This window comes from Sus scrofa, chromosome 9, assembly GCF_054392235.1.
Source record: "Sus scrofa isolate SSC_HxYL_T2T_F1_AM1 chromosome 9, Sscrofa_HxYL_maternal_Yorkshire_Landrace_v2.0, whole genome shotgun sequence".
Taxonomy (NCBI): Eukaryota; Metazoa; Chordata; class Mammalia; order Artiodactyla; family Suidae; genus Sus; species Sus scrofa.
Genome location: NC_139391.1, coordinates 15,486,198 through 15,512,050, shown reverse-complemented (window position 1 = coordinate 15,512,050; position 25,853 = coordinate 15,486,198). Strand labels below are relative to the sequence as shown.

The following is a 25,853-nucleotide window of genomic DNA, read 5'->3' as shown; positions in this document are numbered from 1 at the left end:
TGTTTTATATTTTAAAATAAGTTGTAGGCCCCCTGATCTGTTTTAGTGTGCACGTCAATAAGTGTGCAACCCTTATTCATTTTTTTAATGTTTTAGGTAAATTCTAAATATTAGGAAGAAACAAATCTTAAGCATTCACTTAATGAGTTAGACATACATACATAACCCAGTACTCGATCAAGAAACAGAACATCACTTTAAATATTATTCTTCTTCTTCCCAAAAGTCCATCTCCCACTAAACAGATATAGCTACAGATCTGATTTTCCTTTCTTGTTTTTTTCTATTTTGTTTGTTTTGTTTTTGTTTTTGCTTGTCCTAGCATGTCAGAGTAGTTTGTATTCTTTTGTGTAAGGTATTTTGTTTATTTAGAATAATATTTTTAAGAGTCATTAATATAGTTGTTTCCTTTCTAGGACTTACTAAAATTCAAATGCTTTACCAGTACTTTCTCAATCTAGAATATACCCTATCCCTGACTAACCTGAAGCTTCAGTTCTTTTCCTCTCTCCATTGGCTCACCATGCTTAAGCCACATTTTCTTCTCATGTTCGAAAAAACAGAAGCTCTTTCTTTTTCAGGTGGCTTTTGCCTGAACTTGCTGTTCCTTCCACTTGGAAGAGATATCACTTGTTTATACATCTGAGGGCTTCCTCTGCAGCTTTTAGACCTTAGCCCCTATATCAGCTGAGCTGCCTCTCTTCAACCACCTTTCTAAATAGCCCCCTTTCCCTGATTATTTACTATCACAGCATTTTATTTGTTCTTATCACTAGCTACAACAATCTTGTTTGTTGGGTTTTTTTATCTTTTACTTTTCCTATGAGAATGCAAGATCTATTCTAAGGCTATTAATGTCTTTTATGTTAATCTTGCTATCTTCAGACTAAGTACAATGGGGAGTATGCAGTAAGTATTTTATCAGACTTTGCTGTCAAAATATATCTAACTTTAGAGTTTTGTTGTCAAACAATGCATCTTAACAATATTAATGCTCCTTGAACCTAGTGTTCTATAGAATAAAAATTGGTTTTCAGTACTACTAAAAAGCAAGTCTCCATGGAAAGATAATTAAACTTTCTCAGTCCTTTTATATTTAGTATGAATGTCTTCATAATTGTTTCTCCTTGAGATATATATTGGTGAATTATAACATCTGTTGTCTTAGGGCCTGTTGGTCTTCCTGAAGCATTTTGACACACACTGTCTCATTCATTCCTAAAGCATGGAGAATTATATATTATTATCATAGATATTTTGCAAAAATATTTTACAAAAAAGGACGAACTGAGGTCAGAAAGGGGAAGGACTCATCCAAAAATTACACATCTGGTGATAAGTACAGCCAAGTTTTGCATTTTCAGTTCTAAGTTCCTCTCCACTATTTCATGCAGAAAGATACTAGGACCTTCAGGGAAAGAGTGACTAAATACCACACATTGCAAAGATGCGAAAATATGCTTTAAAAATTTATCAATTTAGTCTATCCAGTAATCCTGTTTGAGAACCATTGCTATACCCAGTTTGTTTTTTCCAGCTTTCTTGAGGTACAATTAACAGATAAAAATGTATATATGTAAAGTGTACAACTTGATGTTTCAATGTACATATGTTGTAAAATGATTGTCACAAACAAGCTAATTAACGTCCCTCACCTCACATAGTTCCTGTTTTTTGTGTGTTTGTTTTTGTTTTGGTGGTGGTGAGAACACTTCAAATCTTTTAGTAAAAGTCAAGGATACGGTATGGTGTTAATTAGTGTCACTGTGCTAGCCACTAGACTTCCAGAATTTATCCATTCTGAATTACTGAATCTTTGTACACTCTAACCAGCATCTCCACATTTTCCTCTTCGCCTAGCCCCATTCTACTCTACTCTTTGCTGTTATGAGTTCACCTGTTTTAGATTTCACATTTGTGTGAGATTGGGCAGTATTGATCTTCCCGTATCTGGTTTATTTCCATTAGTAATGTCCTTCATATTTATCCATGTTGTAACAAATGGCAGAATTCTTTTCTATGGCAAAATAATATTCCACTCTGAGTGTGTGTGTGTGTATCTCATATTTTCTTTATTCATTGATGAAAGACGAGTAGATTGTTTCCATATCTTGCCTATTGAAAATAATACTATAGTGAATGTAGGAGACTGGATATCTCTTCAAGATACTGATTTCGTTTCCTTTGGATTTACACACAGAAGTGGGATTGTTGCATCACATGTTAGTTCTATTTTTAATTGTTTGAAGAGCCTCTATAGTGTTTTTAATAATGGCTTCACCAAGTTACGTCCCTACGAACAGCACAGGGAGGTTCCTTTTTCTCCACATCCTCACCAACTCTTCTTTTCTTTCGTCTTTTTGATAATAGCTATCCTAACAGGTGTGAGTAATAACTCATTGTGGTTTTGATTTTCGTTTCTCTGATGATTAGTGATGCTGAGCACCTTTGCATGTATCTGTTGCCCATTTGTAGGTCTTGTTTTGAGAAATGCCTAGTCAGGTCCTTTGCTCATTTTCTGTATCATATTATTTGTTTTTCTGTTGTTGTTTTTGTTTTTGCTGTTGAGTATTTGAGTTCTATATATATTTTGGACAGTAACCTCTTATCAGATATATGGTTTGCAAATATTTTCTTTCATTTCATAGATTGTCATTTCACTCTATTGATTGTTGCCTTTGCTGTGCAGAAAAGTTACCTGCATTTTATAAGTGAACATTTGTGGCAAACCCTGAAGTATTATGAAGTGCACATTTAAAAAAATAGTACTTTCCATGAGTGGAACTTCACACACTCAGGTGTATCAATCAGTATCACAGAAGGGGAAGAAATGTTCCAAGAGAATTCTCCTTTGGACAGTGAGATATTCTGGTATACCTACCATTTTATCTATGTGATCATGAGCTGGCAGAAAGACCAGAGACAATTTTATCTTTGGAATGCAAAGATGAGAAAACAATTTCTGTCCTTACTAAGATGACATCTAAAAAATAAAAGACAAAAACATATATAAATTGTGCCCTGTAAAAGATTATACTCAGTAAAAGAACAGTAGGAGAAATCTGATTTACATCAGTGGGTCAAAGGTGGTCTGGCTTAAAGTGACAGTAAGGTTCAGATATAAAAAAAATGTGCTGTATTTAAGTTAGCCAGAGGAAAAGTGGAGAGAAAGTGTTCTGGGCAAAGAAAATCACGTAAACAAAGGCTATTAAGAGGACAGGCCCTGGGGTTTTCAAAAAACTGAATTTCCTAGACTAATCCTAGATCATGGAAGAGATGAGATATACGAGAACCAGATTCTGCTGGGCATTTCTCAGTGAGTTGTTAATTTCTTCTCCCAACAGCAGGAAATGACCAAAGAGAGGTAGATGGTAGAATTATCATAAAGAATGTGGGTTTTGACCCTGGACAACTTATTTAAACTTTCTGAAGCTTCATTTCCTTATTTATAAAAATCAAAGTGATAGCAGTGCTTATTTCATTACATTGTTAACAGCAATAAATAAAATAATACGGGAAATGTTTATAGAATTATGCTTTCTGCATAATCATTATAATTATTTTAGATTTTATTTTATTGTTTGGTTTTCCTTTATTTTATTTTTTAAATGATTTTTATTTTTTCCATTATAGTTGGTTTACGTTTCTGTCAATTTTCTACTGTACAACAAAGTGAACCAGTTACACACACATATATACATTCTTTTTCTGACATTATCCTCCATCATGCTCCATGATAAGGGACTAGATATAGTTCCCAGGGCTATACAGCAGGATCTCATTGCTTATCCATTCCAACGGCAATAGTTTGCATCTATTAACCCCAGGTTCCCAGTCCCTCCCACTACCACCCCTCCCCCTCGGCAACCACAATTCTGTTCTTCGAGTCCATGAGTTTCTTTTCTGTGGAAAGGTTCATTTGTGCCATATATTAGATTCTAGATATAAGTGATATCATATGATATTTGTCTTTCTCTTTCTGACTTCACTTAGTATGAGTGTCTCTAGTTCCATCCATGTTGCTGCAAATGATATTATTTTGTTCTTTTTTATGGCTGAGTACTATTCCATTATATATATGTATACACCACATCTTCTTAATCCATTCATTAATAGCATGAAAAGTATTAACTTTGATGATGACTGATGAAAGAACTGACTATGGAGCTCCCATCATGGCTCAGTGGAACCAAACCTGACTAGCATTCATGAGGATGCAGCTTTGATCCCTGGCCTTGCTCAGTGAATTAAAGATCCAGTGTTGCCATAAGCTGTGGTGTAGGCTGCAGACATGGCTTAGATCCTGCATTGTTGTGGCTGTGGCCTAGGCCAGCAGTACAGCTCTGATTCAAGCCCTAGACTGGGAATCTCCATATGCCACAGATGTGTCCCTAAAAAAATAAACACAAAACAAAACAAAAAGAAAGAAAAAGAAATAAGTAAAAGAGGAAGTGACAAGGGTAATTCCAGGTTTGTGGCATGTGTATCACCAGGTAGATAAATGGGTCAAATATAAATACATTAGAAGTTGGATAAATGAGCTGAAATAAGGTCTAACTTTGGGTTTCAGTGAAATATGGATGCTATTTAACATGTGGAGGTGATTTTCAAGGAAGGGAATGTACGATAACAAAAAGGAGGACGAGCAGTGAAACCCAGAGTAACATTAGAATTAGGGGTCAACTGTGAGAGTAGATTATGGGAAGACTGAACTAAGAGACAGGTGGGAAAAGACAAAAAAAATGAAGCTAGAAAAGAGAGTGTTCTAAGAAAGCTGGCAGGGCCAGCTGTCCTAAATTGTACCAGATGAGATCTGAGAAAATCTGCTGGATTCAGCACAAGGTGATTACTGGTGACATTAGAAGAATTTTACAGAGTGCTGTAAAGAGAAGCAGATTTTAGGGGGCAAAGAATGCAAAGGAGTAGACAAATGGAGGCAGCAACTACAGAAACATGGTCTGAGAATCTTGGCTCTGGAGAAGGTTAAAGAATAAGGTAGTTGAAGAGGGTTCTGAAATGAGAAAGCTTGATTAGGAAGACAAATGTAGAATATTTAAAATATTATATTATTTGATATTTTTCTTTCAGCCACAAGCTTACTATGCACCTACCCATAACAAATAAAGCAATTCAACTAAAGGTTAAAAAAACCAAGTTAGTCATCCCTCCTCTATTTGTCCTCAGTCCTTACTTACACATCCAGATATCCAGTCACTTTTACCAGGATGGTGTGAACCTTTTCCTGAACTCATAGATATGTACAAGCACCTGTGTAGAGAAGATATTAAAATTCGTTTCATTTTTACCTAAGTGGAATCACACCACATACATGCATTTCCAATTTCTTTCAACAGTGTCATCTCTACAAATGAATAAATGAAACTCATTTTCCCTAATTTATTTACACTGATATATATGTACATATATATTTACATTTCATTTTGTAAGTGGACTGTCATATCCCACAAAAAGAAGGGTTTTTTTTTTCATTCTTTTAGTTAATGCATTTTTTTGTTGTTATTGACTCTTTCTCCAGCCCCTGATCCACCTGTCCACAAAGCTCTAATTCATAGCCTTTGTGGGTTTGTTATAATTGGGTACTTATTATTTTACACTCTTCTTCATCCTCAAATAACCTTTTCTATCTTTTGTTTATTATGACATAGTCATCTCTTTTCTGTAATAAAACATATAGGCATTCAAAAAATAAAGCAAAACATAAAGACCTTAGTGACGTGTTTATTTTTCCTTAAGAGATGCCTATCCTCGCATTCACCCCCAGGTGACTAAAAACAGAATTCAAAGAGAGAGCGAGAAAGAGAGAGAGAAGAGGCCATATGCCTTTAATAAGCAAATACGTAGAGTGAAAAAATCATAATGCAAGATAATTTTCCTGGAAATCTATGTGAAAATTTGAAAAAAAAATGCTTTACAGTTGCTAATTAAGCTTTCCCATGCCAACCAGTTTAACTAAAGGATGTATAGTAACTTCACAGAGGGATCATTTCATCCGACTCAAGTATTCTCCCCTGGAGTAGAATAAAATAGCTCTGTGATAACCAGACTAATGCTGAACTGCATCTTAAGATGGAAAATGAATGGTTCTATTAGGGCCAAATGAATTTGCCAAGGGAATTTATACAGAATGTGTTTTAGATTTAGAATTTGCATGGCATGCTAGTTTTTATTGCTATTAATATGCTATTATGAGGCTGGATGCTTGGCTTTTTAAAGTGCCTCCTGATCATAAATTAGTCAACACATAAAATGCTTTTGAAGTAGCATCCCAATTTTCCAGTTGAAATCTCTGCATCCCAAGGTGATTAAATGACTCTCATCAGGTGTTTCAATTTTTGTACTTCAACCCCTCTGCAATTTCTTCATAAGAGCCCATGCACTTTGCAGTGGCTCTTATGAAGTTGTACTGTATTCCATGTCCTGAATTTAAAAGGTGCTTGGCACCTGGGATTGCATTTACATCTTAAGGTTACATCTTATCTTAGGTGAGATAGTTATGATTTGCCTATAATTTGGAGGCAAAGGGACTAAAGTTTAGATGATTTGCAAAAAGAGCTCTAGCTGCAGACCTGGAGTTCTAAGCATCAGTCTTTGGTTTAACAGCATCAGGCACCTTTCTATCAGGCCACACTGCATCCTTCAGACCCACGCTTATGACCTGGTTCAAGAACTTGGTTTGGTGCATATTGATAGCGTTTAGGGTATTCCTTGGTGGCCTAGCAGTAAAGGATTAGGCACTTGTCACTGTGTGGGTTTGATCCTTGGCCTGGGAACTTCTGTATGCCATGGGTGTGATCCCCAAAAAAGTGTTTATACATTACCAATGATAACTCTTAAACAAATTTGAAGTTAAGCACTGGGCATACATTTCTATTTCACTAAAGTTCTGTGGAATATGGATTATTATAAATGATTTACAAAAACAAAAAATAAATTGTGATTGACCGGCATGGTAGGGGGAATACAGAATGGTTGTATCCACCTTTGTCTAGTTCTGAAACCCAGGTACTAAGTTATTATACTTTATCATTCCTAATGTTGTTCTGCTGTCTATTCTACACTTCCCCCCATAAAGAAAAAAAATTAGAAACCATATTTTAGTACTTACTGTGTCTGTCGACTTTGCTCTAAACATTGGTACTTATTTCTTATCCTCAGTGTATGTAATCTGAATATTGTCTGCAGTTCTGCTAGTGGCTTTTCATTCCAGTCCACAACAAGGAAGCAGGGTCTATTGGTGGCGTGCTTTACTTAAGACAGAGATTAGATGCACGAGAGGACTAACTTGGCCATACAATCAAATATAAACTTTTTCATGGAGGTAGCATATGACATGACTGCTCAGACTACATTGGCCTGAAAAAAGTCACATGACTGGGCCAGAAGAGGGGCAGGGAGATACATTCCACCTATCAGAAGGCAAGGCGAGTCACATTTAACAGGATGTGCAGGCAGGGTGAGGAAGTAGACATCTATGAACTATGTAACCTATCATATTTCCAAAGACACAGCGAAACCTCAGCATTTCTGGCTGAATTTCAAAACCTCTATAATCTCAACACATCTTATCATCTCACTATAGTTACCACCACTCTCTAAAAAAAAAATCCATCTGCTCAGTTTCCACTGCATTGTTATCTTCTGCTTATTGTTCATGCTGTTTCCTCCACCTGAGATATTTCCTTCCCTTTTCCCTGCTTCAAATACATGTCGTCTAATCTTTCTTAACATCCTGTCCAGTTACATTGTAACATGTGACTGCACTTTGGTAACTGAATATGGGAGAAGGGGATGTTTTCCACTTCCAAGCCAGAACAAAAAATACCCTGTATGATCCCATGTTAAAATTGCAGTGTCACAAAGTGGCAGCAACCTAGATCCCTGAGTACCACTTTGATGAATGCAGCGAGGGAGAGTAGCCTGACCCTAAAAAAGAAAGGTACTGCACCATACACACACACACTAAGGCAGAGCTAAGGGAGAAGAAAATATATAAAACCCTAAAAGTAACTGATTAAACCTGAAGAACACAAAAAAGAAAAGAACAAAGAGAAGAGGAAACAAGTATAAAAAAGAATAAAATCCAAAGATTATAATAATTATATTGATATATGACAAAGATTTTCATGCTAGATAGAAAAATTTATGACCCAACTATATGCAGTTTACATAGGAGGTATGTTAACTATATAGATATACATATACAGAGCTGCATTATATGAGAGCAAGTAAACTTGGATATAAATACTGTTACCTGAGATAGAGGGTTTTTTATGATGCTGAATGTCATTATATCAACTTGCAACTTCTATGTAACTGCATAATATTAAATGTCAACTCATCAGACCATAATAATCCTGAATATATGTGCACCTATAGCAGAACTGTTTCTACATAAATCAAAAATTGATGGAACCAGAGGGAGAAATGAATATAATGAGTTGGGAATATTAACATTGTTCTCAAGTGATGATAGAACGAAAGGATAAGTTTATTGTTAAAGCCCCAGGCACTTAGTTTCATTCCAAAGTGCAGGGAGGGAGAAGGGAGATGAGGAATCTGCATTTCCTACGAGGTGGACACATCACTGCCACTTACATTCAGCTGGCCAGTGTTTAGTCACATGGGCACATCCAGCCACAGGAGAGTCTTGTTCTTTATGCTAGATGGTCAGCTTACAGGTATGATATAGACATAGATAGAGATGTAGATGGAAATATGTGTGTATGCACAAATGGGAGTGTGTATGTATAGGTATGGATTCTATGTATAATGGAATAGAATCCATATGTCTACACAGAAAAGAAGGCAGATCAAGTACCTGTTACCTGTTAATTGTCTCTACTACAGGAGTGATCAAAGAATCATGTAGTTTGTATTTGAAAAAAAAATGTATCTGTGCTCAATTACAAAACACAAAATATTACATTTAAATGACTAGAATCAAGGTAAGTTTGACTTCTAGGTAAAGATAACATGCAAATTCCCGAACAAAAAGAGCATTTTAGTCCTTTTCATTAACAAAAATAGTTTCAGAGTTCCTACTGTGGCTCAGTGGGTTAAGAACCTGATTTGTATCTGTGAGGATGCGAGTTTGATTCCTGGCCTTGCTCAGTGTTACAAGCTGTGGTGTAGGTCAAAGATAAGGCTGGGATCCCACGTTGTTATGGTTGTGTTACAGGCCGGAAGCTGCAGCTCTGATTTGACCCCTAGCCTGGAACTTCCAAATGCCGCGGTTGCTGCCCTAAAAAAAAGAAGAAAAAAAAAGGAATGGCTTCAAAAATAAAATATAAATTGAATAAGACTGTTTAAAATCATGATACTAAATTGTATATTTTAGGAATGTAAGAATGGTATACTTAATGGACTATAAGAGTGGCAACATAATTAGTCAAGAAAAAAATGAGAAAATGAGATGAAAAGAGAAAGAAGTAAAGTTATTAAAGGTATCGAACAATATATTTGTATACATAGTGAATACAAGTGAATGCAAGGACATTTAAAAAGTATACAAATAAGAGAATTCATCAAGATTACTGAAACAAAACCACAATAAAAATATTAGTAAATTTCCTATACACTAGTAATAGTTAGATTCTTTACAAAACTCCCAAACTATAAAATACAAAGAAATAAATATCATAAAATATGTAAGACATATATGGAGAAATTCTTAAAAAATGTATTAAAGTCTATAAAAGAAAATTGGAATAAGTACAATTATGTATAATAGCTGGAGAACTCAAAATAATGAGGCTACCTAGATAATCAAAATTTAATTCAGTGTAATCAATTTTAATGAAAATTCTCAACAGGGTGTTTGTGTAAACCATAATATATTTGTAGATTATATACGAAAGAGCAAGTGTCCTGGAATTGCAAAGACATTTTTGACATGACATTATCAGATATCAATTCTTATTATAAAGCTATAGTAATGCAGATGAAATGGGTATTGGCACAGGAAGGAAAAAAAAACATAGAACAAGTCTAAAGGTTCAGCAACAGACCCACTGCAGATATGAACTTGCTATCTGCTATAAGTGGCTTTACAAATCAACAGAAAAAACTGAATTATTCCGTAAATTATGTTGGGAAAATTTATATTTCCTTTTATAAATATTGTATATCTCTGTCTCATAAAATTTGTGTTACTTTTAAGGAAGGTTATCGGTAATGAATTTAGGATGTCTGAGAAGCAAAGAATTACTTAAACAAGGCAGTTTAATAAAACATAGATCACAAAGGATAAGATTGACAATTTTGAGTACCACAAAATGTAATATTTAAAGCAAAACAAAAAGATATCAACAAAAAAATTTTTTTTTTATTTTTAGAAAAGGAGGACCTGACTCCAGAACTATATTCGTGATCTATAGAATTTTTCAAAATCCTATAAAATATTTTAAAATTAAGCCTGAGTCAAAATGAGGACCTGGGATATGAATGTGTAATCCAAAAAAGAAGCAATCTGATTGTCCTAAAAAGATGAAAATAGTCAACCCCACTGGATAACTAGGAAGTGCAAGGAGACTGGTTAATGGTGCCAAAGGTGTGGGAAGGTTTCATAAGAAAAGGACTGAGGCTTGATCTTTGATCTACAATCATGAAGTCACTGGTGATCTTGGCAGTAGAATTGGGCAGGGGTGTTATGAGTGACTGTCTCGTCGGTGTAAGTTCAAGAACAAGTAAAAGGAGAGGAATCCGAGATAGTTAAAAGAGAGAACAAGTTAAAAGGACAGTGGATGAAAAAAACGTGTGCCCAAGAGAGGTTTGTAACTTTGTTATAAATTATAGTGTGCTTGTGTTAATGAGAGAAATGTTTCGCTGGAAAGAGAAAGTGTATGAAGCAGGAGAGAAGGAGTTGTTGGAGTAATGCCCTAGGCTGGGACTGAGTGTGTGTGAGAAGGGGTTGGCCTTAGAAACAGAGGCAGTGGATTTATTCCACGGGAGCAGAGATGGCTCTCAGTACTCAGCGCAGGGGCAGGCTTTTGGGCGGATGTTCCAGTAGGAGTGTTTGGAACCTCTCTTTTTAAATGCGTTCATGTTCTTAGGGGAATTGGAAGAAATAGTACCAGGTGAAAATTAGGCTGATGGAGTTTTGCGAAGAGATGGGAAGATACTAAGCTGTCAAAACATAGCATGGAGGAGCGGATGTAATGGAAATATGAACATGATTGTTAACTTGAAGAAATGATTCACCTGAGCTTACCAGTCGTAAATTTACATTTGCTTTTAAAATTTATATCCATAATATATGTAATTACACATAATAAATATATACAAGTATATATAATTAATATAATAATAATAAAGTGAGAACAGTTTTGTGAACTCCAACCATGTTCATCCATGCACAGAACAGGGTCGGGGCTGTATGAAACCAGTATTGTGGTTATGACAGCCAAGTATGATTAAATAGAAGAAGGGCAAGGAGGCTGAAAGTGCATCAAGGGTGTGATGGCAATGCCTGATGGTGGCATGTAAGTTGGGTAAAGAGGAAATGATAGAATGGGGAGGATGACAATCACTGATAAATTAAATGAGGTAAATAATAATTTTCTATAAGAATAGGGCTCCAAAACAAAGTGAGAAAAGGGCTGGATGGGTACAATTTGATTCCATTGAAGTAAATTTTAAATATATATATATGTAAAGTATGCTATAGAGATATAGAAATATAGATGATACAGATAATATTATATGTATGCTGTATATTTGTGTACACACACACACACACATGCACACACACACACCTACACATATGCATGTATAAAACAAGGATGGTAAAGTATACACATCCTTCAAAATAGTGACTGCCCCTGAAGAGGGAGGGAAATGCTTTTAACCTCAGTAATTTTGTAATGCTTTATTTGTTTATAACAGGTGATATGATAGAGTCTAAGAAAGTCAGCTTTGGGGTTAGCCCCCATTTTGCCCACTTACTACCCTTAGGGAAATTAGTTAACTTCTCTCCCTATTTTCTTTTTCCTGAAGTTCTCTGTGCCTCAGTTTCCTTTTTCTCTAAAATAGGGTTTGCATGAGACTCAGCTGTGTCCCCTGAAAATTTGGTGTTAACACCATAACATCCAACATGATGCATTTGGAGATGGGACTCTTGCTCTCTCTTTCTGCCATGTGAGGGCACAACTAGAAGACAGCCATCAACAAGCCAGGAAAAGGGCTATCACCAGAACCTGACCGTGCTGTCACCCTGAATTGAGACTCCCAGCCTCCAGATCTGTGAGAAGTAAATCCCTGTGTGTAAACCACCTGGTTGGTTGTACTTTGCTATAGCATCCCGAGGTGACTAATACAGGAATAACCAAAGTAGCTTGCTCATGAGCATACTAAAGTGCTTCTATTAAAAGTGCTTTATAAGCAGTAGTTATGACTTTAAATGACTTGCAGCCATAAAGCAGAATTCCTGAGTGATGAGCACATAGATGTTTGTAATAATGTCTTTAGATCCCAGTAACCTTGAAGTATTTAATATTAAGAATAAAAAATATATGGTAGTTCTATGTATAGTTTTCTAAGGTACCTCCATACTGTTCTCCATAGTGGTTGTACCACCTTATATTCCCACCAACAGTGCAGGAGGGTTCCCTTTTCTCCACACCCTCTCCAGCGTTTGTTATTTGTGGGCTTATGAATGAAGGCCATTCTGACTGGTGTGAGGTGGTACCTCATGGTAGTTTTGATTTGCGTTTCTCTAATAATCAGGGATGTTGAGCATTTTTTCATGTGATTGTTGGCCATCTATCTGTATATCTTCCTTGGAGAAAAGCCTATTCAGGTATTTTGCCTATTTTTCAATTGGGTTGTTTGCTGTTGGCTTTTTTGCTGTTGAGTTGTATAAGTTGCTTGTATATTCTAGAGATTAAGCCCTTGTCAGTTGCATCATTTGAAACTATTTCCTCCCATTCTGTAAGCTGTCTTTTTTGTTTTCTTTTTGGTTTCCTTTGCTGTGCAAAAGCTTGTCAGTTTGATGAGGTCCCATTGGTTTATTTTTGCTTTTATTTCTGTTGCTTTGGGAGACTGACCTGAGAAAACATTTGTAAGGTTGATGTATGAGAATGTTCTGCCTCTGTTCTCTTCCAGGAGTTTGATGGTATCTTGTCTTATATTTAAGCCTTTCAGCCATTTTGAGTTTTTTTGGTGGATGGTGTGAGGGTGTGTTCTAATTTCATTGATTTGCATGCAGCTGTCCAGGTTTCCAAGCAATACTTGCTGAAAAGACTATCTTTTCCCCATTTTATATTCTTGCCTCCTTCGTCAAAGATTAATTGACCAAAGATGTCTGGGTTTATTTCTGGGTTCACTATTCTGTTCCATTAGAAAACTATATATAAAACTAACATATGACCCAGAAGTCCCACTCTTGCGCATATATCCAGACAAAATTTTCCTTGAAAAAGACACATGCACCTGTATGTTCATTGCAGCACTATTCACAATAGCCAAGATATAGACACAACCCAAATGTCCATTGATAGATGATTGGATTAGGAAGATGTCATATATATGTATATACACACAATGGAATACTTCTCAGATGTAAAAAAGAACGAAATAATGCAATTTGCAGCAACATGGATGGAACTAGAGACTCTCATCCCGAGTGAAGTAAGTCAGAAAGAGAAAGACAAATACCATGTGACATTACTTATATCTGGAATCTTATATATGGGACAAATGAGCCTTTCCACAGTAAAGAAAATCATGGGCTGGGGAATAGACTTGTGGTTGCCAAGGGGGAGGGGAAGGGGTGGAATTGATTGGGAGCTTGGGGTTAATAGATTCAGACTACTGCCTTTGGAATGGATAAGCAATAAGATCCTGCTGTGTAGCACTGGGAACTATGTCTAGTCACCTATGATGTAGCATGATAATGTGAGGAAAAAAGAATGTGTACATGTATGTGTGAGTGGGTCACCATGCTGTACAGTAGGGAAAAAAATAATGTATTGGGGAAATTAAAAAACAAAACCAAAAAGAATCAAAAATATAAATTATTTTGGCAGGAATATGGACTTGATATGGACAAGATTAAGATAGGACAATGCATTAGAAGTTGATTTCACTTGTATGACCTGTGATTGCTATTCAGCAAGAAAAGTGGCAGAAGACGAGGAGAAGAAGGAAATGATTTTAGGAGTACTTTGGATATAAAAAAACAGGAAGGAAGCTGCCATTGTGGCTTAGCAGGTTACAAACCCTACTAGTATTCATGAGGAGACGGGTTTGATTCCTAGCCTCCCTCAGTGGGTTAAGGATCTGGTGCTGCTCTGAGCTGTGGTGTAGGTCACAGACGTGGCTTGGATCCTGCGTTCCTGTGGCTGTGGTTTAGACCAGCAGTTGCAGCTCCAATTCAACCCATAGCTGGGAACTTCCATATGCCACAGGTGCAGCCCTGAAAATAAATAAATAAATAACAAGGAGAGGGAGGAAGGATGGTACCTATGTTCCAGATCCCACTGTAGAGAGTGGTACCATTACTTGAAGTAGGTCCTCTTCATAGCAGATTTCTCCAAGGAAGATGAGGCCCTCTGCTTTTGAGTATTTTCATTTCAAGTTCACAACGGAGAAGGAGCAGAAACAATTCCTCTTGTACACTCTGTGATTTTGATTTTGCCACTTAATTTTGAACGTCTAATTCTGTGCAGATTATAGAAGCACACATACACATTTGTGAATGAGTGAGACATTCACAAACTGGACATAAGCCCATGATTAAGAAAGATGGATGCTCATGATAAGTTTGGAGGATGGGAAGGTTTACACGGAAATGAAGCTGTAGGCGGTGCCGAAGGACAGTGATATTTTCAGTTCAGCTGAAATCCATTAAAGTCCCTGCTGCAGAGGTGGTGTTTAGTCTAAATTTGTCAGGTAAGTTCTCCAAGATCACAGCCAAAGACAGTCCTTGAGTAGTTCCCATCACATAAATTAGATAATATAGTAATAGAAACCTAATGTATAATGTATGACTAATATTTTTCTTTAATGAAAATCAATTAAAGAAACAATTTATAGTTTCCTAAATGCTTTTCTATTTTCAAGTTTATAATAATTATTGGAAAAAAATTATGTTTGCAAAAGTAACTGTAACTACTTGGTTGGCCATGGCAGTGTTTAGAGTGATTCATTGTATAAGGGCGAAGCAAAGGAATAAAAAAGGAATTCAGAGGGGTGAAGAGGTAGTGCAAGTCAAGCTATCAAAAAAAGATTCCTCTGTGCTTTGGCAAAAGCCACGTCTTTTGTGTGTTTGGATGAATCCAGCATCTGTGTTTGACAAATACTTAGGAGAAAGGAGACATTACCCTTAAGAAAAGATAGAATAATAATTATACCTCTATGTATTAATTTAAGTTTACTTTGTGTAATTGTAGTGTCCTAAATATTTAGGAAAGAATATGAACACGCGAATAGTAAATACCTATTAGTGAATAAAAATTCCTTTTTTTCCCATGCAATCTAGCATATTGTTATCCTGGTTATATTTTTATCAACCAAGTAGGCAATTCTTATTTTTAGTTGATAATTTATCTTATTAAATTACCTGGACTTTTGAGTCTTTAAGTAACTACACATTTCACCATCTTTCAAATTATTGGTTTTATTTAAAACCATAATTAAGTGATGACAATCCAATTTGCTCCTTATAAGTTATTAGTCTGATATAAAAATTACTGCATGGTTAGTTTTCATTATTAAAATGCAATCAAAAATAATAATATCATTTACATACTGGATGTCTTAGTGATGGAAACATTTTCTTGGTTCTCCCCTCTCTTCTATTAGACTACATAAAAATCTAAACTGTGTATCACACCCATCGGGAAATGCTAATATAATTTCTAAGCTTCATGATTTTATGGTTTATACTGTTTCTATAGTTGGCTAAGTTGACAATTACAATTAAATATTTATACACATATTTATTTAATGCCATCTACATCCTGTGGATTGTTCTCTTTACTGGGAGCAAGAGGGACTTGATATATAAGCAGAAGAGACAGACACTGGCAGCTACAGCTTCAATGATGTCAAGCGTTACCCAGCTTTTCCCTCTCTCAAGCTCCCAATTGAGATGCTTAAAGAATAATATCACCAAAATTTGTATATCTTTCTCTTAAAACAATATTTATGCATATATTCGCTTACTTGAACCCTCACAATCACACTATGAAACATTGGGAAGAGAAGGGCTTAAACCCAATGCAGCTCAGAAGCACAATTCATTAGCCAGACTGCCAGGATTCTAATCTAACTAGTAAATACTGAAACCAGGATAGAAACCATCTTATTCCAGATTCTGTTTTTTTTTTTTAAGTTTTAAATCTAATAAAAGTTTTTCAGAGTAACTCATTATGATTAATACCTTTGTTATATAAAACCCCATACAATTAGCTAAAGATAAAATTTAAGTGAGTTAAAAGTTAATATAAATGCTCAGCAATAAGGGGAACATTTAGTTAGGTAAACAGCTCATCTTGCTAGAAATGAAACATACTAATTAAAATAACAGAAAATTTGAAATTCACACATATTTAGTCAGGAGATATTTTAAGGAAAATATTCAAGTCTGTTGTTTGTAGGGAATGTGTTTATATTGATATGTTTCTGAGAGAACTTTCTACTGGCAAAACTTTTAAAAAGCAGTTGATAATATTTGTGTCATTACAGCATCTTCAAATATGCCCTGTACCATATACCCTGTATAATTCAAAAATAAGGAAAGTCCATCTTCATGAGAATGTACTGCTAGTAGCAATGATTAGATATTAGAATTAAGGAGTTCCCACTGCGGTGCAGCAGGTTAAGAATCCAGCTTGGCTGCAGCTTTGGCATAGGTCAAAACTGTGGCTGGGATTTAATTTCTGGCCCGGGAGCTTCCGTATGTAGCAGATGCAGCTGGGGGAGAGTAGGGGGGAGGAGATAATCACACTGTTCAAAAGTGAAAAAAATGTAAATTACATTCGTCGTCTACAAAATAATATGCTTTCATTTAAATGGTGATTGTGGATACTGTGAAGCAGCATAGAGGTGTTTATTGCATAATACAAATTAGAAAAAAATGGATGTGTATGTTTATTACAATTGCCACCTTGCAAAGTTATATGCAAGAATCTTCTTCAAATGTAGAAAGAAAATTAATATTTCTATTAAGCTAGATGCACTTATAACTTTTTTCCCTCTTTTTTCCAACAACTCTATTATTATAAAGTCTTGAAAAGGAGTACAATAGGTAGAATCATAATCTACACTGCAATCAAGCTAAAACTTGTTTCCTCTTTCACCTTCAGTATCAAAACATCATTGAATTTGGACACTCCAGCCTCATACACATCTCCTCAATTTGTCTATTGTGTTCCATTCCTCCTGCCTGCAGGCCACTATCTTTGTTTGCTTTGAATACAATAACAGTCTTTTTCCACTATAGCTCTTCCCTCCCTTTCTAGGGTCAGTGCTAGCCTCTCTCCACTGGAGAGAAAGTGTTCTGCTTCCCTGCCATTGGGAAATTGCTTTCCATTCTCCACTGGATGATGCTTTTCTCACCTCTGCGCTCTCATCCTAAGTTTCTTCTTTTCCTTTCACTGCTCACACTTCAGAACTCACTTAAATATTTATTTTTCCTTCCAAGATTTTTTTGCTGGCTCCTCATTCCACTTCTGATTTCTGGAGTGTTTGAAGTCTCCATTTTTGGCTCTTTTATCTTTTCTTTCTTCTCTCCTTAGCCAATTTTTTTCCCCCAATTTTATAGCTTTGACTTTTATCTAAATCCCAAGGATTCCCAAATTTATCTCCAGCCCCAACCTCTCACATAAGCTGCAGACTTGAACGTATCATTGCCTCTGTAACATTTCAGTATATAATAGGCATCCTTAATTTTTCTTTTTCAAAAATAACTCATGATTATCCACTCGATAAACCACTTCCCTCTTATTCTTCATCTTTGTGGATGACATCGTGGTTAACCTGATTGCTCAGGTCTAAAATACAGGTGGCTTTCTTGTATCTTTTCTTTCCCTAAAACTTGATGGCAAATAATTTTTTTCTCCCAACTTTCAAAATGGATCCCAGTTTGATCGCTTATTGCCAGATGTACTGTCATTATTCCTTCCCAAGCTATTAACATTTTTTCCTTGTCTAAGGCAGTAGTGTCCTGAATTGTCTCCCTGCTTCTTCTCTTGCCTGCTCTCTGCCTAGTCCCCCTATATGACTGAGAGGGTTCCTTTCAAAACCCTCCCATGCTAATGACTTCCCATTATGCTTGGATCAAAAAAAAAATCTGGGAGTTCCTGTCATGGCACAGTGGTTAACGAATCTGACTAGGAACCATGAGGTTGCGGGTTCGATCCCTGGCCTTGCTCAGTGGGTTAAGGATCTGGCATTGCCGTGAGCAGTGGGGTAGGTCACAGATGCAGCTCGGATCTGGCATTGCTGTGGCTGTGGCGTAGGCTGGTGGCTACGGCTCCGATTAGACCCCTAGCCTGGGAACCTCCATATGCCACGGAAGCGGCCCTAGAAAAGGCAAAAAGACAAAAAGACCAAAAAAAAAAAAAAAAAACCTGGATGTATTAACCATGGTTTCCAAGGATCTACAGCTTTTGGATCCCAGTTATCCCTCTCCCTCTGATCCCACCTCAAGCCACTCACTCCCATGCCCCTCTGCTCCGGCAATGAGGCTCTTGCCATTCCTAGCACACACCAAGCTCTTGTCTGTCTCACGGACTTTCCACTGGATACTTTCTCTGCCTGGAATTCCATTTCCACAAACTCTCTGAGTCTTATCCTTCATGTCATTCTAGTCTCTATTAAAATACCACTTCCTCAGGCTTTCCTGTCTGTGCCATCTTACACACACACACACACCCAAAACAAGCCTCTTAAGCTTATCTTATTCTGTATTTTCTTCATAGAATTAATGTGCAGGTGTCTTGAAGGCAGGGTGTTTTGTTTTTATTCACTGGTAAATCTTAACCACTTATTAGCGTCCCTAGCATATAGTAGATGCTCAACAAATACAGGAAGAGTGAACCAAAAGTTTTATGATTATATTATTTATTTGTGTGTTGTCTGCTTATCTCCTTCATCAGAATGTAAGCTTTTGCTCACATGTGTATTCTCAGTGCCTAGAATAATGGTAGGCATATAGTAGTCTCTCAAAAAATAGTTCCTAAAATAATGAATAAAAAGCCTTTCCTTTATTTCTTCATTTCTTTAATCCTGAAGTTAAAGATATTTTAACTTTACCATTTTATGTTAATAGGCAGTTAAACATTTTAAACTCTCCTTGGGAAAACTAGATATCTGCTGTTAAAAAAAAATCTATTGATAATATGCTGGGAAAAAAATCTTAAGAGGCAAAATTCATGGACCCGTTTGAATGTTTTCTACTTCTCATGGAAAGACATACAGAAAGAGCCTGTGAACTATAAAATAGCTGTCCCTTACTGTGTCTGCCAATTGTCCTTGATTATAGTATATGTCATTCATTTTTTAATTTAAATTTGCCACCGTCCCTTACCAAAGAATATCTTACTATTCATTATATCTGGGGGATTTTTATGATTTATTATAATGGAGAGACTTGAAAATGCTGAATTGTAAAACTGGAATGATAAGAAGTTTCTACAAGTCAAAATAATGACTCTTCACATTTCTGAGCCTCCTAAATTCAAGTGTTTACTTTTTTGTCCAAATCCAGAGACCCATTTGAATCATTGGCTGTCTATATGCTACATTTTTTTAAGTTTTTTGAAAGCGAGACTGCCCATTGACATTTGGCATATTAAATAGGAATCTTTATATATAAATGATAATAAATGGTCCCTCTTTATAAAAGAAAAGCTATACCTAATTAAGCATCATATTCAAATATTAGGTACATGGTGTAAGTTTGAAAGAATATTTTTTTAATCAATGTGCTTAAAGTTTTCATCGTTGCGTCAGTGTCTATCTAACTGGATTAATGAGTGTTATTACTAAAGTGATTCTTTTACAGGTTCAAAAATACCATTAAAACATATATTTGCACATTTGACTGCAAAGGAGACAGATTATAAATGACTCCTGCTTGACTATCATGGCAGGGAAGACACTTGATTGTAGATCTACTTATTTTAGTGTCTTAGATGCAGAATTAGCACAGAAAATCAAGTTTCAGGCTTGGATAAAATTTTGAATTCAGCACATTTCTTCTTCTTAAGAAAGCAATGAGTTGGAAAAATGATGAAATTTTTCCCAAAATACTGAATTGGCTTCAAGACTTGCTTAGACCAGAGAATCAGTCCAATAAATTGTGGAAATGCTCTCCACGTGCTAAGAAAGCTGCTCGTGAGCTCCCTCTGTCTTCATCTTTGCTACTGAGAACCTCACACCTTCCTGCTCAGAATGTGACACAGCATGGTTCTCCCTGGGGTCAATTTCATCAGCTCTGCCCTCTGCATACCCCTTGTCACCTGTCACAAGCAGATAGACAGCTGTTTGTCTTCCCTTCTGCTTCTTTGACATGTTTTATAATATCCATTATCATATTTAATACTGTGCACAGAAAGTGCTTAATAAATTATTTTTTATTATCAGTCTTCCTCTTCTGAGAATCTTTGAAGGTCCCTGTCACACAGTAGTTACTCAGTAAATACTTGGATACATTACATTTTCTTACTTGAGTCTACTTTATCTGGAGAAAGAAAAAAAATTAAATTCCATTTTCTAAAAGTACCTTTGAGAAAAGCTTATTAACTGTCACCTTAGAATATAATGTATAGTGTATAAATGAAAAAGTAGGGCAGATAAATTTAGTGCCTTTGGACTTTAAAGTAAAAAGTACATGATCCTTTTTTGCATAGCAGACTGAAAATGCATGCTTTGGCTACAATCCAATAAAGGAAAAATACACATATCCTCACAAAATAAGGGCTTTTAAAAATATTTTGGACTAATGTTTGCTAGGGAGAGTTTAAGGCGGTTTTGATTCTGTTGAAGATAGGATTATATTTCCTTTAATGGTGACTTTACTTGGTTTTCATTTGTCACACATGGGGATTTTTAAAATAGTAAAATGATGTTTATATTAGACTTTTGGAAGCTGGTTTGTTTGATGTTGGGAATTTTACTGTTATAATAAGTATAACAATCTACTCCCATTCTCTGTGACTGTGTAAAAAGGACTAATATAATACATTAAAAAATTGAGGTAATCAAGATTGAATGATTCTGGTTGTCTGTCAAATCTCTTTCAGAATTAGATAAGATGACTTTTAAGTTGCATAATTCAGGGATTCCCACTGTGGTCTGGCAGAAACGAATCCGACTAGTATCCATGAGGATGCGGGTTCAATCCCAGGCCTTGCTCAGCAGGTCAGGGATCTGGCACTGCTGTGGGCTGAGGTGTCGGTCGCAGACATGGCTTGGATCCCGCGTTGCTATGGCTGTGGCATTTGCCAGCAGCTGTAGCTCCGATTCAACCCCGAGCCTGGGAATTTCCATATGCCGTGGGTGCAGCCCTCAAAAGCAAAACAATAATAAAAATAAAAATAAATGTATAATTCTAACTGCAGTGAAAATGTCCTTGGTTGAAAATATTTTATATCTTGAGGACTATAGTGACTTCATAGATGCTACCGTGCTTAATATTACCCTATATGTATAATATGAAAGTAGTTACTCAGTAGATGCTTGGATACATTACATTTTCTTACTTGAGTCTACTTCATCTGGAGAAAGAAAAAAAATTAAATTCCATTTTCTAAAAGTACCTTTGATTTTTTCCTATTATTTTTTCCTTTTATTTAATTTTCACTGATTCAATAAACATTTACTGGGTAATTGGAACATGAGATATAAAAACTAGCATTTATTGGATTTCTAGTGCAGATACCTAACATAGTAGGCAAAATAGACATGTGTTTGTGTGTATTTGTGTGTATTTCTGATAACAGCTCATTAAATGTGTTACTTTATCAACTTTCAGCTAATAGTAAGTGTAGATTCAGAGGGTTAGAGTATTATGCCCAATAGAATAAAAGGTATTAAATTGATGGAGTTAGAAATATATATACATACATGCACACATATACAATACATACTTATGTATATACTTTTTTTGTTGGGAATCCAGGGATTGGTGTGTAAAGGGGGCATTAGCAAAAAGCTTTTAGGTTAGAAAAATCTAGCAATGAAGGATGACCATTTTCAGATAAGAAATCCTTAGAATTTTGGTAAGATCATGATGTTTTGTGTTCATGGAGAAAATTTACTATGAAGATCACATGGTCAAACCAATAAATCAAAACTGGCTGTAGGAGATGTAACCACAAAAAGACAACCAGTCTAAGAGAAATGCAGAGGCACCGATACCCAAAAGCAAAGGTTCCACTGGCTTACAGACATGCAAAAAATCACAGAATAGAATATCCAACCCCAGGGGTGTTTGAAGACAAAGAAAATGTAGAATTCTCAGGAGATAATTTTTACCCCACTTTCTCAGAAGGGACACCAAATTAAGCACTCTCAACATTCAGAATCTTATAATGAAAGAAGTAACAGGTTAAAGGAAAGCAAAGGAAGAAGGCAAGAGAGGGAGGGAGGGAGGTGGGGAGGAAAAAGCACCCTACACTCTCCTCTAACACTGCTTCCCAGGTCATTTCCAGATGGGCTTGTCCGTCCCTAGTATTAGAAACAGTGGGTGAAAAACAATTCTTCTCTGATCCATTTTTGATAACTAACCTATCACTGAAGAGGAGGAGAGTCCTAACATCAAATAACAGGACGAAGTCTCTGGTTTCTCTATTATTTATTTCCCCAAATGGTTATTTAGCTCCTGCTACATGCCAGACAATCTGCTAGACCCTGGAGATGCAAAGAGTAGGCACATGGGAGAGCACTGACAAAGGAAAGCAGGACCGTTTCATTTTATTTATGTAGCTCTTGCAAAACCATTTGCACTGCCATTTTCATTTAACTGAAAAATATCCTGAAATTACGAGGCAGGTTACTTAAAGAAACAGTTACTATTTGCAACAATGCCAATCTGAGTTTTCTTACCACATCTGACTACATTATACTGCAAAAAAAAAAAAAAAAAAAAAAAAATCCACACACAAATATATTGGATTCTAAGCTGGTATTTTATCTATCATTCATAACCCCTGTTTCAAATTTGTGTCTACTTCAGAAATCTCTTCCATTTAGTAATTTTTGAGAATTTTTTTTTTTTGGGGGGGGAGCTTGGGTTTATCAGACACAACTTAGAATAGATTTACAAGGAGATCCTGCTGAATAGCATTGATAACTATGTCTAGATACTCATGTTGCAACAGAAGAAAGGGTGGGGGAAAAACTGTAATTGTAATGTATACATGTAAGGATAACCTGACCCCCTTGCTGTACAGTGGGAAAATAAAAAAAATAATAATAAAATAAAATTAAAAAAAAATTTTGAGAATTGAATGTTAAAAATTTGTCCCGATGTTAACAATGATCAGACTTTTGTCTTTTTTCATTTTGCACCTCTTCATGTGATTGTCCCCGAAAATCAAATGTTCCACGAGTTGGGGTGGGGATGCCTTGTAAACAAAAACATATTTTTCCAAGTGAAGTAGCTTCGGTTTTCACTACTATCTACCTTCACAACTTCTTAATATGTATATGCCATTAAAAATTACCTGCGGTGTCCCTATCTACATTAGTGAATGATGCCTATCTCAGAGGACTAAATGGCATGATAAAATTTTGACATACTTGCTACAGGTAAAAACTTGAGATCAGAATTGATTAAGAGGAACTAGTTCTGAGTAAAAGTTAAAATCCTAAGCCACTAGTTGGTGAAATAACATTTGAAATAATTAAACACTTTAGGAATTTTGTGCTCTAGGAGAAATCTTAAAATTCAGATGACTTAATTATGCCCCAAATAGGGATAATCATAAAGGAACAAGATCTATTATGGTAAGTAATTTGTTAGAGCGGAAAAGCTGTATAATGAGGGTAGAGTTCTAATTCTAAATCTGGAAGCCTTTGCATATCATATTTTCCCTTCTGAAAAAGATTGTCCTCATCTGTAAAATAGAAAACTGGATTAATTCTCCAAGTTTGGACTTCCAGACCTAAGAGTCTGTCATGTGCTCTCTTGTGTTGATTTCTCGCCTCCCGTCATTCTTCATCATGTGTGCACTTGCATACATTCCTGAGTTGAATATGTTCTTCTTTATTTAAATTTTTTTTTCAGTTCCATCTTTCAATAGAAAGTTGTAAGCAGATCCATTGTAGCTGACAATAAAGAATCACTGTAGAAAAACTTTTTTGGCAGCATAGCATATCATGCATAGGTAGTTGGCTTGGATTTCTTGAGTTACATGAACTAATTTAGATAGAAATCTTAGGGCAGTTTTAGGCATATTGTAAGGAATCAATATTAATTATTATTACTATTAGTAATATTAGATTGAGTACAAATTCATAGTTTTTGACAAAATTTAAAATAATATTTACTGTATATTTTACTGTATATTTACCGTACATTTTAATTATATAATTAAGACATTTTAATTACAGTAAATTTGAAAATATGGAAATACATAAATCAAGAATAACATAGTCATTATATTCCAACCCCTCAGAGATAGCTTCTGTTGGTAGTTATATACCATTCTATATTTTCCAATGTACATATATTTCTATGGAGACATTTATATAAACTACTTATAAACCTAAATAAGTTTGATGGTATGTAGTCCTTGCCATAAATATTATTTAACAGGTAAATTTCCTGCTGCACATTATTTTTAAGCAGATGTATCATAATTTATTTTACTACAATTGTATTATTAGACTAACAATAGATTGCTAAATCTACAACTAAAAGTAGATTGCTTCTACTTTTTCAATTTAATAATGCTGTAACGAACATCATTTTGTTTGTGTATTTGTCTGTGTTTATATATCCACATAGGTGTGTGTGTTCATATATATATCCAGATACGTGTGTGAATGTGTGTTTACTTGCTATAAGTAAAAACTTAAGACCAGAATTGCCGAGTCAAAAATGTAGGCTTCTTACTGAAGAAACTCTTTTTGTAATGAAATAGTTTGAACACTCATTCATTATAACCAAAATGGCAAAATTTTCTCCCTAAGTCATCATCAGTTTTTCTTTCCAATTTGTGTGAGAGAATATAGTTGTATGCATCTCAGTTCTACATGTAATTTGTATACCAAAGAAAGATCAGATATTTGGAGGATATGCAAAACAACCCAAAGGTTAAATGAGCAACTATAACAGATGGGTTTTTGAAGTTAGAGCATGAAGCCCTTGTATATAATGAAAGAGTACGTTTAGAGTAAGCCTAGCATTAAATAAAGAGGAGAACCAATTGAAATCAACAATTAAGCTCTATTATCCTTAGAGAATATTTACTAGATATTTACAAAATGGGTCATAACCAAAGGAACATTATTTTTGTACAACACTTGGAATGAGATATAATCCTCAATTATCTTATGAACTGAATTTTGGCCCTCCTAAATTCATATGTTGAAGCCTTAATCCCCAATCTGACTATAGTTAGAGAGATGGTGAGTTAATTAATATTAAATGAGGTCATAGGGTGTGGCCCTATTCTGATAAGGCTGGAACCTTTCTAAGAAGGAGAGAGACTAGAGATCTCTTTATCTGTCTCTGCATGCACAGAGCAAGTCATGTGAGGACACAGAAAAAAAGGTGTCTGAAATACAGGAAGAGAGCATTTACCAGGAATGGAATCTGTAGGCACCTTGGTCTAGGACTTTGACCCTCTAGAACCATGAGAAAACACATTTCTGTTATT

At 35.5% G+C, this 25,853-nt stretch overlaps 1 protein-coding gene across 9 annotated transcripts in view; it reads left to right on the top strand.

The window, feature by feature from the left end:
- TENM4 (teneurin transmembrane protein 4) overlaps window positions 1-25,853 on the top strand; it is a 2,941,714-nt gene that overhangs the window by 503,287 nt on the left and 2,412,574 nt on the right. The gene's annotated exons all lie outside the window — the stretch shown is intronic.